This window comes from Triticum urartu, chromosome 1A (assembly GCF_056163025.1).
Source record: "Triticum urartu cultivar PI428250 chromosome 1A, HENAU_Tu73, whole genome shotgun sequence".
In the NCBI taxonomy this organism is placed as follows: Eukaryota; Viridiplantae; Streptophyta; class Magnoliopsida; order Poales; family Poaceae; genus Triticum; species Triticum urartu.
In genome coordinates, this window is record NC_141873.1 from 145,849,851 (window position 1) to 145,866,968 (window position 17,118).

The following is a 17,118-nucleotide window of genomic DNA, read 5'->3' on the forward strand; positions in this document are numbered from 1 at the left end:
GGGCGCAAAGGCAGCCCCCTCCACCCATTTCGGATCGTAATCAAGAGGAAGATAACTGTTCTGAGGGGGATTCAGAAGCAGAAGACCACTCCTATTTACCCCATGAGGTCTTCGCTCTAACTTGGCATGCTGATGTTGGTAATATCATGCATATGGTGCCTTGCATTGCTTACTGTATACATCAAAGATGTCATCTGCTTAGTTTAGACATGCTTTGTGTCAATGCCATCTGTTTAGTTTCTTTATCGTATATGTGAATCATACAATGCCATCTTGTTTAGCCAGGCATCATAAATGTGAATTTTGCAATGCCACCCTGGTTAGCCAGTCATCTTATATGTGAATTATATCATGACATCATTTTTTATTACGTGTTAAATTTGTCAACAATTTTAGTACATTCAATTACTCTTCCTGTGCATCAGCCATTCGGCACGGTCATGGAAAAATCTGGAGTGGAAACAAGGTCTTCAGAGCAGACAATGCTATCTGATGAAGCGCATGCCTTGCTGGTTACAGATAACTCCTCAGAGGAGGATTCAGAGACATATGACCAGTCCTATTCCCCCCCCCCCCCGAGGTGCGTGCTCTAACTTGGCAGGGTTATGTTGCTCATATCGTGCGTATGGTATCTTGCATTGCTATGCCAGTTGCTTAGTTTAGACATGCTTTGTGTGAATGCCACCTGTTTAGTGTCTAATTACCATATATGTGAATTATGCAATGCCATCTTGTTGTAAGACATTATATATGTGAATTATGCAATTCTATCTTGTTGCAAAGCATTATATATGTGAATTATGCAATGCCATGTTGTTTAGCCAAGCGTCATATATGTGAATTATATCATGTCGTCCTTTTTTGTATTGCTCATTGCTTTTGTCGACAATGTTTGTATATTCAACTGGTCTTCCAGTGCATCAGCCATTTGAATTGGTGATGGAGAAATCTGGAGTGAAAACAAGGTCTTCAGAGCAGACAATGCTACCTGCTGAAGCAAATATCTTGCTGGTTGATAACCCACAAGTATAGGGGATCGCAACAGTTTTCGAGGGTAGAGTATTCAACCCAAATTTGTTGATTCGACACAAGGGGAGCCAAAGAATATTCTCAAGTATTAGCAGCTGAGTTGTCAATTCAACCACACCTGGAAACTTAGTATCTGCAACAAAGTATTTAGTAGAAAGTAATATGATAGTAGTGGTAACGGTAGCAATAGGGAATGATAGCAAAAGTAATGTTTTTGGTATTTTGTAGTGATTGTAACAATAGCAACGGGAAAGTAAATAAGCGAACAACAATATATGGAAAGCTCGCAGGCAATGGATCGGTGATGGAGAATTATGCCGGATGCGGTTCATCATGTAACAGTCATAACCTAGGGTGACACAGAACTAGCTCCAATTCATCAATGTAATGTAGGCATGTATTCCGAATATAGTCATATGTGCTTATGGAAAATAACTTGCATGACATCTTTTGTCCTACCCTCCCATGGCAGCGGGGTCCTAATGGAAACTAAGGGATATTAAGGACTCCTTTTAATAGAGTACCGGAACAAAGCATTAGCACATAGTGAATACATGAACTCCTCAAACTACGGTCATCATCGAAAAGTATCCGGATTATTGTCACTTCGGGGCTAACGGATCATAACACATAATAGGTGACTATAGACTTGCAAGATAGGATCAAGAACTCTCATATATTGATGAAAACATAATAGGTTCAGATCTGAAATAATGGCACTCGGGCCCTAGTGACAAGCATTAAGCATAGCAAAGTCATAGCAACATCAATCTCAGAACATAGTGGATACTAGGGATCAAACCCTTATAAAACTAACTCGATTACATGATAGATCTCATCCAACCCATCACCGTCCAGCAAGCCTACGATGGAATTACTCACGCACGACGGTGAGCATCATGAAATTGGTGATGGAGGATGGTTGATGATGACGATGGCGATGGATTCCCCTCTCCGGAGCCCCGAAGGGACTCCAGATCAGCCCCCTGAGAGGTTTTAGGGCTTGGCGGCGGCTCGGTATCGTAAAACGCGATGAATCCTTCTCTCTGATTTTTTTCTCCCCGAAAGCAAATATATAGAGTTGTAGTTGATGTCAGAGGAGCTCCAGGGGGCCCACAAGGTAGGGGGACGCGCCCCCACCCTCGTGGACAGGTGGTGGGCCCCTGGTCTTCATATTTTGCAAGGATTTTTTATTATTTCCAAATATATGTTCCGTGAAGTTTCAGGTCATTCCGAGAACTTTTGTTTCTGCACATAAATAACACCATAGCAATTCTGCTGAAAACAGCGTCAGTCCGGGTTAGTTCCATTCAAATCATGCAAGTTAGAGTCCAAAACAAGGGCAAAAGTGTTTGGAAAAGTAGATACGATGGAGACGTATCAACTCCCCCAATCTTAAACCTTTGCTTGTCCTCAAGCAATTCAGTTGATAAACTGAAAGTGATAAAGAAAAACTTTTACAAACTCTGTTTGCTCTTTTTGTTGTAAATATGTAAAGCCAGCATTCAAGTTTTCAACAAAGATTATGACTAACCACATTCACAATAACGTTTAGGTCTCAAGTTTACTCATATCAATGGCATAATCAACTAGCGAGAAATAATAATAAATCTCGGATGACAACACTTTCTCAAAACAATCATAATATGATATAACAAGATGGTATCTCGCTAGCCCTTTCTGAGACCGCAAAACATAAATCTAGAGCACCTTTAAAGAACAAGGACTGACTAGACATTGTAATTCATGGTAAAAGAGATCCAGTCAAGTCATACTCAATGTAAATTAATAGTAATGAATGCAAATGACATCGGTCCTCTGAAAGTGCGTTATATCGACTAGAGGGGGTGAATAGGCAATTTTTATGAATTCTTCACTGAGGAATTTGCAGGGGAGGAAATTCCTTAGCGAAGAACTACTAGCAGCGGAATAAATACTCAAAAGTAAACATAACAGAATACAAGCATAGTCATCATGATAAAATGAAGACAGGCACAGAGTACAGAAAGCGTAAGCATAGGATAACACAGGATGAAGACAAACTGACTGAAGAAATTGAACTAAGGAAATTGAGAAAGTCTTCAGTCAAAGTCTTCAAACACAGATATGAGGAAATGAAAGAGTTGAGGAAATGGAACCAGGTAACTTGGTGAAGACAATGATTTGGTAGACCAATTCCAACTGATGTAACAGTTGTACGTCTGGTTAGGGCGGCTAGGTATTTAAACCTGAGGACACATAGTCCCGGACACCCAGTTCTGAACACGCAGTTCAGAACACTCAGTCCTCACCGTATTCCCCTTGAGCTAAGGTCACATAGACCTCACCCAATCACTCGTGGTAAGTCTTCGGGTGACTTCCGAACCTTCACAAACTTGGTCACTCGGTGATCCACAATTCCTCTTGGATGCTCTAGACGTTGACGCCTAACCGTTTGGAAGAAGCACAGTCTTCAAAGGTAACAAGTGTGGGATCCATGCAGGATCAATCTCTTAAGTGATGCTCAATCACTTTGGGTTTGTAGGTGTTTGGGTTTGGGTTTGGGTTTTGGTTTTCCTCACTTGATGATTTTTGCTCAAAGTCCTCGGAGGAGGGGATGCTCTTAAATGACAAGTGTCAGTTTCTCTCGGAGCAGCCAACCAGCTAGTGGTTCTAGGGTGCGGCTATTTATAGCCTAGGGAGCAGCCCGACATGATAAGACATAAATGCCCTTCAATGATATGACCGTTAGGTGGGTAGATATTTTGGGACAGCTGGCGCATAGCACAGCAACGGTCGGAATTTTGAGTAGCAAAATCCTCAGGGCTATCATGTTCCTCACTATGTAGGCAATCTGCACTGGTGAATTCCTAACTCCTCAGTCAGAACAAATTCCTCAGAGAACAAAAGAACTCCGTCTCTGTCACTAAAGAATATGACTGAACTGTATGAGATTTCCAATGGCTTCACTCGAAGGGATTGGTAGGTGTAGGATTTTGAGTTGAGCATCACATGGAAATATTTCCTTAGTATTTCCTCGACCCCCTTTAACAGTGCGGTGTTTCCTATGACTCAAGAAAGAGAAAATGAAACTATGAAAACAAAAGTCTTCACGCTTCATATTCCTCAAATGAATACCAAGTCTTCAAGGTCACACCAATTTCTTCACTTTCAAAGTCTTCAGAAAGTCTTCAGAAATCCAAAGTCTTCAGTCGAAGAACTTCATTTTTAGGGGTCGACTTTCTGTGTAAATATCAAACTCCCCATAGACTTGTAGACCTGTGTACACTCAAAAACGCATTAGTCCCTTAATCTATAAGTCTTCAATACACCAAAATCACTAAGGGGCACTAGATGCACTTACAATCTCCCCCTTTTTGGTGATTGATGACAATATAGGTTAAGTTTTCAACAGGGATAAACATATGAAGTGTAAATACTGATATTGAGGAATTTGATTGCAAGATTTAGAAGAACTCCCCCTGAATATGTGCATGGCGAGGAATTTGCTTTTGAAGCATTGCACACTTGAAGAGTAGAATCATGGAGATACCCCCCTATATCTTGTAATTCATACACGCATTTGACATATCATAATGAAGAATTTGGAATGCATGATGAAATATGGTGACTGATGTAATTCAGCATGCGTGCATTAACATATATGAAGAATAAGCATGCAGAAAAAGCATCAAGAGTATCAGAACACCATCAGGTTTAATTTTACAACTTGATCCAATAAAGTTTCAGAAGAACGGGAGTTGTAACTTAGCAGAAAAACGCCCATATAGATAGACCTGCTTGAAGACTAACTCAAAATTCTCCCCCTTTGTCATCAAATGACCAAAAGGATCGAAAATGAGGACTAACGCCCTTGAAGAATATCAAGTTGATGAAGGAGCGCCAGCGTTGTTGGGGTCATTTGTCGTGGAAGGGCCTACTGCAGTGTCATCCAAGTCTTCATGCTCATCGGTGTCGCGCGATGAGGAATATGAGCTGGCCACCAAGGAAGGAACCTTGACCTTTTTGAATTTCTTCGGTGGAGGTGCAGACCAGTCAAAATCTTCCTTGAGACCCATGTTCTTGAGATCTTCTTCACCATACAGATGTGACAGAATGGCCCAGGTGCGACTGAAAACTTCATGGAGGTAGTAATGGTTTTTCTTCACTGCATTGTGTGTGGCAATCATGTTCTGAAGAAATGAACCAAACTAACGCTTTACCCATTCATGATTTCGATCCACCTTCTGGTGAAGACTCAGCAGAAGCCCACGGTCAGTCATCACACGAGGAGCAGTGGCTTGAGGAGTAGACGTGGGTGCATTGGCGGAGTCATGTGTGGCAGAGTCATCATTGGTGGAATAAGATGCAGCTTTGCAAAACTGACCATCCAATGGACGAATGCCTTCATCTATAATAGCTGGTGCCTTGCCCTTTTCGTCAACTGAGGAATAGGTCCGCTTGAGGACTTCAATCGGGGGCAAGTAGCTGAGGTGATTCTGAAAATCAGCTTTGTAGTTGAGGGAAGTCCTTGTCCTGAATCTCATGATCCAGGGCGCATAAGGCTTCAGCTCAAACGGAGAAAGTGCAACATTTGCCAGAGTCCTCATGAAGAAATCATGATAATTGACAGGAATGCCATGAACGATATTGAATACCAGATTCTTCATGATGCCAACAATTTCCTGATCAGATGAGTTGTGGCCTTTTATGGGACTCATTGTTCTCGTCAGAATGCGATAGACAGTTCTTGGCACATATAGTAATTCCTTCACGAGGAATTTGGTTCGTGGGGCCTGACCTGGCTTCAAAGGCTTCATCAGAACTTGCATGTAGTGATTTGTAAGCTCAGGTTCACTGTAGGCGCAACGAGCAGCTTCAAGGGGAGGACTGAGTGGTAAGGCACGAAGCAATTCAGTAGCTGGTGCCGTGTAGTGAGTGTTTTTAGACATCCAGTCCAGTACCCATGAATTCACATCTTCAGAATCTCCTGTGATGTGCAGCGTCGCATAAAATTGAAGAATGAGTTCTTCATTCCAATCACAGATGTCAGTGCAGAAATTTAACAGTCCAGCGTCGTGAAGAACACTAAGGACTGGCATGAAGCACGGCAGAGACTCCATATCCACGTGAGGAATGTGCTCATGGTAGAAGATTTTGTTTTTGTTGAACATCACTGAGGAATAGAAATTAGCCTTGCTGGCAGTCCAGAAACGCCTCTTCCTAATGCAAGCAGAGTCATAGGGGTTGTAGTCTGTGAACAATACGTGCTCGCCGAAGAACTCATCAGCCTTGAATTTTTGCTTCCTGGAGAATGGATCCTTTGGCTTGGGTAGAGGAGTGTCAGTGAGTTGCATCACAACCTCATGAATCGCAATCTCAGGTTCTTTAGGCTGAGGAATTTCTGGTTCCTCTTCAGTGGCAGTGTGCGTCTTCAGATGTTCAGCAGCAGCAGTTTCTTCAGCACTAGTGGCTGGAACTTCTTCACGTACATATGAAGTGGGGTGAGTTTCTTCGGAGCCCATTTGAACAGTTTGGACAAGGGACTGAGGTATTTGCTGTAAAGGTGTGAACATTGGAGAGTTGGGATGCTGACTTTCCCAGAATTCATAATTCATCACTGGAGTGGAGCAGCCAACGTCCACATCTTCATCTTCCATTTCTTCAATGCTAGCCTCTTCAGCAGTGAACTGAGGCATAGGCGAGGAAATAACTGGTGTTGAAGGGATTTGATCCGCTTCAATTTCTTCATCCATCTGCTCTGACGAAGCAGCAGAAGGATTTTCTACATCAGATCCGCTAGGGATCACATATTCTTCATGAAAAGGAACAAGGTCCTTTGATGGCATGGTAGAGATTGGCACAACATCAATGGGATTTTGGAACGAACTTGTCATAGACTTCATTTTCTGCGGAGCTGAAGAATCTGAAGTAGTTGATGCTTTCCTTTTCTACACAGCTGCACGCTCTGCAGCCTTGGTCTTTTTCACATCTGATGCAGATGGAAGGATCGGAGTTGGTGTAGGTGCAGGAGGAGCAGAGGAATCTGGTTGATTTTCTTAAGGCACAACTGATGCAGTTGCCCTGACTTCTTCATTTTCTCCAGGCGCACCACTAGTGGATGCCCTGGCAATTTCTTCAGCGGCTGGAATGCAGTAATCAGCCCTGGAACTCACATTTTCTTTAGCAGCCTGAAAGTCATCAGTGGTGCTGGCATGTTCTTCAGTTGGCTGAGCAGATGCTTCAGCCTGAGGAGTTTCCTGTTGCGTTGGGGCTGCAACATTTGAGGTGAAGTTATCAGCAAGTATCACAAAGCGAACCTTGGCTCCAAGCCAATCAACGCGTGATGCGTCAAATTCATCACTGAGTTTCTTGATCTCAGTTTGAACAGTGACAAGTTCTTCAGTTGTCATAGAGACAACGTTTTTCTTTAGATAGTGCTCCTTCTTGTACTGCGCTTTCTTGATCTACCTGGCCTTCTCATATTTCCATTTTTCTTCTTGTATGAATTGGGTCAGCATGTGACTTTGGCCAGGAGTTAGCTTGAAGTTAGGCATGGGAGTGTTGGGGTCCTTGTGCCAAACATGAATGTATTCGAGGATCAACTTTGGATCCAAAAGTAGAGGCACACTTGTGCCTTTGGCTCTAGCGGCCCTGACTTGCCTATCTCTGATGATTTCAGCAAGTTCTTCATCATCAGCCTCGTCTTCTTCAGATGGCACTTGGAAGGCGACCTGCTTCTTCTGAGGACTAGGGTGAGGACCTCGTCCAACAGTGGCCTTTGTCTTCAGAAGAGAGGGTCCTGTTGAAGAATTTGGTGCAGCTGAGGAACTAGCTGAAGCTCCTGAGGCAATTGAGACACATGTGGTCCTTTGGCATGTGGCAAGATGCACAGGTGCAGAGGACTTTGTCGGAGCAACTGAGGACTTTGGAGGAGCTGCTGAGGACTTTTGAGGAGTTGAGGATTTGGGAGGAGCAGGAGCAACATGAGGAATTGGCCTTGAGGGCTTTGAAGATTCTGGCCGTGAGGGCATTGCTGAGGAACTTGGCCTTGAGGGCACTGAAGGCGAAGCACTTGGCTTGTGCGCAGGCTTCTTTGACATGGCCTTCTTAGGCTTGATAGAGGCCTCAGCGGCAGCAGCAGTAGCAGAGTCTTCGTTGAATTTCCTCACAGCTTCTTTGGCTTGTCTAGCCAACTTGGCCTGGTGCTTGGCCCATTCATCAGGATAATCCTCACCACGCTTGAGGCTGGTGGGATCAGCTATTTGGCCAGGTGCCAATGGAGGTCTTGGGCATGGAGGATTGAGTGTGAATTTCTTCATGTATTTGGGAGTTACATATATGTACTCCCTCCACTCTCTAGCCCGTCTCCTCTCTATCCTCTGTATGCGCACCTTGCGCTAATTTTTGTCCTCTTTTCCAAACTTGACCTCATCAGGAGTGCAGTAATCTTTGTATATGTCATCAGGGATTTCAAACACTGTGTTGACCTCAGGCCTCTTTCCTCCTTTCTGTGGCTTCTTACCATCAGCCATTTTCTTCACATGAGGAATTTGAACAATTGAATTCTCTGAGGAAGTATGCAACTTTTCTTCGAGGAATGCTGCAAATGAGTTAAGTTGATGAGAACCTAGTGATTCAGCAGCGAACATGAGTACTTGTGAATAGAGTATATTTGCGAGGAATTTGGAGAGGTCATATGCGTTCTCAGAAGGTTTTGTAAAAAGAACAAGTTTGAGGAATTTGACCAGATGAGTCTTGAAGAATTTCACTAAGCGTTCTTTGTCTTAGGTTCCAGAGATGTGTAGATCAAAAATCCACACATTTGAGGAATCTTGAAGAAAAACATAGCTCAGAGAAACGAATCAAGAACAGATGATATGTTAGGTGTTTTATTGTGTGAAGATATGAAGAAAAAAACACCTTTGAGGATTTTATAGAAATCATTTGAATCAACGAGGGCAGTAAAAGTAAGTTTTAATTACCCTGGACAAAGAACATGACGAACTAGAGTGTGGAGATGTGAAGTTCGTCAGTGCGGATCTTCCACGCCCTAACTTGGCAGAGGAAGACAGCTACGGCGGCGGCAGAGTGATGATTTCCGCGGCCGGCGCGAGTACGGCGGTGACGAGGTCGAGGCAGTGAAGCTCTTCCTCACTGGCGACGATGAAGTAGCGGTGGCGCTAGGGTTTGAGAAGCTTGAGCTGGAGAGAGGTCGAGCGGAGTAAAGGAAGTGAGGAAGGGGAAGGGGGTATTTATAGCCATGTTGAAAAAACCGTTCACCCGAAGAATTTGGACGAACGTGCCCCTAAGCCTTCTCATTCGCATGACATGTGTCACCCACGTACTGAGAAGTGGAGATCGTGTTAGATCGTGGGTGAATAGATAAGTATATCGTGGGATGCAGAACGGTTTGAGCGGCAAAGCCAAAATTTTGGATAAGATAAGTTTTAACTTTCCGTTCACAAATTCTTCAGCTGACAAGGACACAGTGAAGATTTTGAACGAGTTTCAAATAGAACGCACAGTAAGAATTTGTGAACAGATTGGGTTGAGTATAGCATAGAGGGGGAAGGGTCCGATCACATTCACTTAGCAGAAAAACCAACTTGAAGAAATAGCTATAAGTGAATGCTGTAGAGGACATAAACTCATATATATATATATATAGCCAATGAAGAAAAACGACGGAAACAGTGAAGACAATGCAAAGTTGAAGAACTTGAACAACTGAGGAATTTCAACTTTTGGTGGTGGCGTGACCCACCGTATAAGAATGATGATTTCAGACACCGCGTACAATTGTTGTAGGGTTCTGAGAATCAAATTCTTCGTTAATTTCTTCACACTTAGAGTGTTATTCTTCATTGATTGAATAAAAACGTTTCTTCATGTGTTGCACATCTAAGTCATCAATTTTGCATAAGTGTTAGGATGAGTGTCCTTTTCAGAGAACATTCAAAGATTCTAGGATATTTATCTCACACCGCAACTTGCTAAATCTCTTCTCATCCAAGTGCTTTGTGAAGATATCGGCTAAACTGTTCTTCAGCCTTCACATGCTCAATAGAAATGTCGCCCTTCAACACATGATCACGAAGAAAATGATGATGAATCTGAATGTGCTTTGTCTTTGAGTGCTGAACTAGTTGTGAGCAATCTTGATGGCACTCTCATTGTCACAGAAGAGAGGCACATTCTTCATGTTGATGCCGTAGTCCTTGAGAGTTTGCTTCATCCATAGCAATTGAGCACAGCAAGAGCCAGCGGCAATGTACTCAGCTTCAGCAGTAGATAGTGATACGCAGTTCTGCTTCTTCGAGGACCAACAGACCAAAGATCGTCCGAGGAAATGACATGTACGAGACATTGACTTGCGGTCCACACGATCACTGGCATAGTCAGAGTCAGAATATCCAATGAGATCAAAAGCCGAGCCCTTGGGGTACCATAATCCAAGTGTTGGTGTGTGAGATAGATATCGAAGAATATGCTTCACAGCCTCATGGTGTGATTCCTTCGGTGTAGCTTGAAATCGGGCACACATGCAAACACTAAGTATTATATCTGGCATAGATGCACATAAGTACAATAAAGAACCAATCATGGAGCGGTATACCTTATGATCGAAGTCAATACCATTTTCATTAGTGCACAGTTGGCCATTTGTGGGCATAGGAATTTTGACGCCTTTGCAATCTTGCATGCCGAATTTCCTCAGTACATCCTTGAGGTATTTCTCCTGAGATATGAATGTGCCATTGCGTTGTTGATGAATTTGAAGACCTAAGAAGAATTTCAACTCTCCCATCATAGACATTTGATATTCTTCACTCATCATATAGGCAAATTCATCACTATAACGTTGGTCAGTACAGCCAAAGATAATATCATCAACATATATTTGGTACACAAACAATTCACCATCATAAGATATAGTGAAAAGAGTAGGGTCGAGTGAACCGGGTTTGAAGCCTTTCTTCATGAGAAATTCCTTCAAAGTATCATACCACGCCCGAGGGGCCTGCTTGAGGCCATAGAGGGCCTTGTTGAGTCTGAAGACTTTGTCAGGATTCTTTGGATCTTCAAAACCTGGGGGTTGAGCAACATATACTTCTTCCTCAAGCTTACCATTGAGGAATGCACTTTTCACATCCATTTGATATAGAGTGATATCATGATGGTTAGCATAAGCAAGTAATATGCGAATAGCCTCAAGTCTAGCAACAGGTGCAAAAGTTTCATCGAAATCAATTCCTTCAACCTGTGTGTAGCCTTGAGCTACAAGTCGTGCCTTATTCCTCACCATAAGGCCATTTTCATCTTGCTTGTTGTGATAGATCCATTTTGTGCCAATGATATTGTGCTTGCGAGGATCTGGACGTTTGACCAGTTCCCAGACGTTGTTGAGCTCGAACTGATGTAATTCTTCTTGCATGGCCTGAATCCACTCAGGCTCTAGAAATGCTTCATCTACCTTAGTGGGCTCTGTGATAGAGACAAAAGCATAGTGCCCACAAAAGTTAGATAAATGTGAATCTTTTGAGCGTGTGAGAGGACCTGGCGCTTTAATGTCATTGATGATCTTTTCAACTTGCACTTATTTTGCAACGCGAGGATGAGCTGGTTGTCGTCGAGGAATTTGATTAGCATTTTCTTCAGCACCATTTTCTTTAGTATTTTCTTCAGGTGCATTAGCTCGACGTTCTTCATGTTCTGGAATGAATTCTTCAGTAGATTCTTCAGTAGGAATGACATCCTCAGTAGCCTTGAACTTGATAGTTTCCTCAGGTGCTGGTTCATCTATCACAGTAGGTAGGTGCTCTCTTTGCGAGCCATTAGTTTCATTGAACCGCACATCTATAGTTTCAACAGCCTTGTGAAGAACGTTGTTGAAGACTCTGTAGGTGTGCGAGTCCTTTCCATAACCAAGCATAAAACCTTCATGTGCTTTCAGTGCAAATTTTGAGTTGTGATGAGGATCTCTAATCCAACATTTAGCACCGAAGACTTTGAAATAACTTACATTGGGTTTCTTATCACTGAGGAGTTCATAGGCAGTCTTCTTGAAGAATTTGTAAAGATATACTCTATTGATGATGTGGCACGTAGTATTAATTGCCTCAATCCAAAAATGACGAGGCGTTTTGTATTCATCAAGCATAGTGTGAGCCATCTCAGCAAGAGTCCTGTTCTTGTGCTCCACGACGCCGTTCTGCTGAGGAGTATAAGGAGCAGATAACTCATGTGTAATACCAAGTTCATCAAGATAGTCACCAAGACCAGAATTCTTGAACTCAGTTCCATTGTCACTTCTGATGTGCTTGATCTTCACACCAAAGTTGGTTGAAGCCCTCGAGGAAAATTGTTTGAAGACTTCCTGCACTTCATGTTTGTAAGTAACAATGTGTACCCATGTGTATCGAGAGTAATCATCAACAATAACAAAGCCATATTGAGATGCCTCATTTGAGACTGCAGAATAATGGTTAGTACCGAAGAGATCCATGTGAAGCAATTCAAATGGACAAGTAGTGGTCATGATAGTCTTCGCTGGATGCTTAGCCTTTGTCATCTTCCCAGCTTCACAGGCTCCGCATAAGTGATCCTTGAGGAATTTGACATTCTCGATGCCTATGACATGCTTCTTCTTCGCAAGCGTGTGCAAATTCCTCATGCCTGCATGACCAAGTCGTCGATGCCAGAGCCAGCCTTCTGAAGCTTTTGCAAGTAGACACGCGGCTGGTTGTGGTCCTATAGAGAAATCAACAATATACAGGTCTCCTCTTCTAAAGCCTTCGAAGACTATGTAATTGTCAACTTCCATAACCACAACACAACAGTACTTGCCAAAGACAACAACCATATCAAGATCGCAAAGCGTTGAGACAGACATGATGTTGTATCCTAAGGACTCGACAAGCATGACTTTGTCCATGTGTCGATCCTTTGTGATCGCAACCTTACCTAGACCCAATACCTGACTTTTGCCTTTGTCAGCAAAGATGATATGCTTCAGATGCGATGGAGATAATGGAGCATCCATTAATAGATTCTTGTCACCAGTCATGTGATTTGTACATCCACTATCGAGGACCCACTCAGTGGCTTTGGGTTGATCATCTTGCAGATGAATTAGTGCAACTTACAAACTCATATACTTCATCAGTGAAGAATATGACATCAATTCATCAGATCAGTTTCATCAAGCAATAGAACAGCTAAAGCGGTATGAGGACGTGAGAAATGAAAGTTCATTTCTTCATGGTTAGCATGCGTCCTATCAGGCATATTCAGGTCTCCAGCAAATTCTTCAGACGATTACGTACGTCTGGAGACCTGACCCTGCAGAAGAGATTAGTTCTTTTTCTTCACCACCCACATATGAAGGGGTGGCAAAGAGTTCATCACTCTGCGAGCTCCATACGAGAAAGGTGGCATAGAAGCCAGTCCATTTCGTTTCACATAAGAGGAGTTAGGATAAGCATATGAATAAGCAGAGAAATTCTTCGAGGACTTATGAACATGATGATTAGAAGAATAATGCTCATATTCATAGCCCTTATCTCTTCCCTGCGAAACAGAGTTGTTAGCACGATGATATTCATGTGAGGACTTTTATCCTTTTGAGGAATTTGGTCCGTATGAAGAATTTGATCTGGGGTTCCTATTCTTCACAGGTGGTGTCCTGAGGACATTCACCTGAAGACTTTCAAGGCACCTTTTGGGAACCCAGATTTTCTTATAGGGGGACTGTTCGTGTAGTTAGTGCCAACATATCTAGCAAATACTTCACCATTCTGATTCTTGAACAATTTATAGTTGGAGTCAATGACTCATCAGAAGAATGAGGAGATTCACATGAAAAGCCAGATAGATTAGATGGATCAACGGGAGGTCCCTTTGCAGCAACCCATGAGGTTTTGGGGTACTGCTCAGGCTTCCAATATGTACCATGAGCATTGGGTTTCCTCTCAAAGGCAATACCCTCTTTCCTAGGGTTCCTATTGAGGATCTACTTTTTAAGCACATCACAGAGAGTCTAATGCCCTTTGAGGCTTTTGTACATGCATGTCATGTACAATTCCTTCAACCCTGCATCGTCAGTGATACTAGCAATGTCCTCAGATGAGCAATTAGTGATAGCAGAGGTATGTGAAGAATTTGAAACATTAGCAGCATTAGAACCTTCAGGTGAAGAATTAGCAGATTCACGTTCAATGCACTTCAAGCATGGAGGAACAAATTCTTCCTGAGAAGCGCTGATTTGTTGAGCAAGTAATGAATCGCGCTCCTTCTGAAGATCTTCATAACTCACCCTTAGCTTCTCAAGGTCTTGCTTTCTTTGAAGAAATTCATAAGAAAGCTTCTCATGATCAGATAAGAGAGTGTTATGATGATCTTGAAGGGTGTCATACTTAGTATGAAGTCTCTGAAGACTTTCAGCCAAAGATTTTGACTGATCCATTTCTTCACCCAACATATCATCGCTCTTATTTAGCATGTATTGAACTTTTTCCAAAGCTCTTTGTTTTTTAGTGGCAAGGGAAGCAAGTTTGACATAGCTGGGTCCAAATTCATCACTAGATTCATCATCACTAGACTCGGATAGGTAGCATTCAGTTACCTTAGCATCTTTTGCCATAAGGCATGATGCAAAAGATGATGATTCTGGTTCGAATGTCATCGCTTTGAGAGATTCCTTGAAGTCCTCAAACCAAGGATCATGACAGGTTTGATGACCTTCATAGACCTCAAAGAGGCGGTCCCCTATAAGCTTCGCATGATCAAGATGCATGATATTCCTGAACTGATTTTGAGACAGACAGGAGCAGATGACGTCCTTCGCCGTGAGGTTGAGAAGAGTGTACTTCCGAATGTCATCTGCTTCCGCCATCTTGCACAGATCGGCCAGACCAATCTCAGTGACGGTCCACAGCTCGCTGTTCATCGCCATGAGGCGCTTCTTCATCATGGCCTTCCACTTGGGATACTCGTGACCGTCAAAGATGGGGCATGCCACTTTCTTCATACCTGCGGTCGACATACCTAAACTCCAGGCGGTTAAACCAAAATCATACAGAACAAGGGAGTACCTCGCTCTGATATCAATTGAAAGTGCGTTATATCGACTAGAGGGGGGTGAATAGGCGATTTTTATGAATTCTTCACTGAGGAATTTGCAGGAGAGGAAATTCCTTAGCAAAGAACTACTAGCAGCGGAATAAGTACTCAAAAGTAAACATAACAGAATACAAGCATAGTCATCATGATGAAATGAAGACAGGCACAGAGTACAGAAAGCGTAAGCATAGGATAACACAGGATGAAGACAAACCGACTGGAGAAATTGAACTGAGGAAATTGAGAAAGTCTTCAGTCAAAGTCTTCAAACACAGATATGAGGAAATGAAAGAGTTGAGGAAATGGAACCAGGTAACTTGGTGAAGACAATGATTTGGTAGACCAGTTCCAATTGCTGTGACAGTTGTATGTTTGGTTAGGGCGGCTAGGTATTTAAACCTGAGGACACACAGTCCCGGACACCCAGTTCTGAACACGCAGTTCAGAACACTCAGTCCTCACCGTATTCCCCATGAGCTAAGGTCACACAGACCTCGCCCAATCACTCGCGGTAAGTCTTCAGGTGACTTCCGAACCTTCACAAACATGGTCACTCGGTGATCCACAATTCCTCTTGGATGCTCTAGACCTTGACGCCTAACCATCTGGAAGAAGCACAGTCTTCAAAGGTAACAAGCGTTGGATCCACGCAGGATCAATCTCTTCAATGATGCTCAATCACTTTGGGTTTGTAGGTGTTTGGGTTTGGGTTTTGGTTTTCCTCACTTGATGATTTTCGCTCAAAGTCCTCGGAGGATGGGATGCTCTCAAATGACAAGTGTCAGTTTCTCTCAGAGCAACCAACCAGCTAGTGGTTGTAGGGGCGGCTATTTATAGCCTAGGGAGCAGCCTCACATGATAAGACATAAATGCTCTTCAATGATATGACCGTTAGGTGGGTAGATATTTTGGGACAGCTAGCGCATAGCACAACAATGGTCGGAATTTTGAGTAGCAAAATCCTCAGGGCTATCATGTTCCTCACTATGTAGGCAATCCGCACTGGTGAATTCCTAACTCCTCAGTCAGAGCAAATTCCTCAGAGAACAAAAGAATTCCGTCTCTATCACTGAAGAATATGAGTGGACTGTATGAGATTTCCAATGGCTTCACTCGAAGGGATTGGTAGGTGTAGGATTTTGAGTTGAGCATCACATGGAAATTTTTCCTTAGTATTTCCTCGACCCCCTTTAACAGTACGGTGTTTCCTATGACTCAAGAAAGGGAAAATGAAACTATGAAAATAAAAGTCTTCACGCTTCATATTCCTCAAATGAATACCAAGTCTTCAAGGTCACACCAATTTCTTCACTTTCAAAGTCTTCAGAAAGTCTTCAGAAATCCAAAGTCTTCAGTCGAAGAACTACATTTTTAGGGGTCGACTTTCTCTGTAAATATCAAACTCCTCATAGACTTATAGACCTATGTACACTCAAAAACGCATTAGTCCCTTAACCTATAAGTCTTCAATACACCAAAATCACTAAGGGGCACTAGATGCACTTACATGCTCTCCAACTGGTGCTTTTTAATAAGAGGATGATGACTCAGCATAAAAGTAAATAGATAGGCCCTTCGCAGAGGGAAGCATGGATTTGTAGAGGTGCCAGAGCTCGGTTTTGAAATAGAGATGAATAATATTTTGAGCGGTATACTTTCATTGTCAACATAACAACCAAGAGATGGCGATATCTTCCATGCTACACACATTATAGGCGGTTCCCAAACAGAATGGTAAAGTTTATACTCCCTGTGAGAGTCCTGGATAAGGGGGTCTCCAGACAGCCGGACTATCTCCATTGGTCGGACAGTTAGACTATGAAGATATAGGATTGAAGACTTCGTCTCGTATCCGGATGGGACTCTACTTGGCGTGGAAGGCAAGCTAGGCAATACGGATATGTGTATCTCCTCCTTTGTAACCAACCTTGTGTAACCCTAACCTCTCCGGTGTCTATATAAACCGGAGGGTTTTAGTCCGTAGGA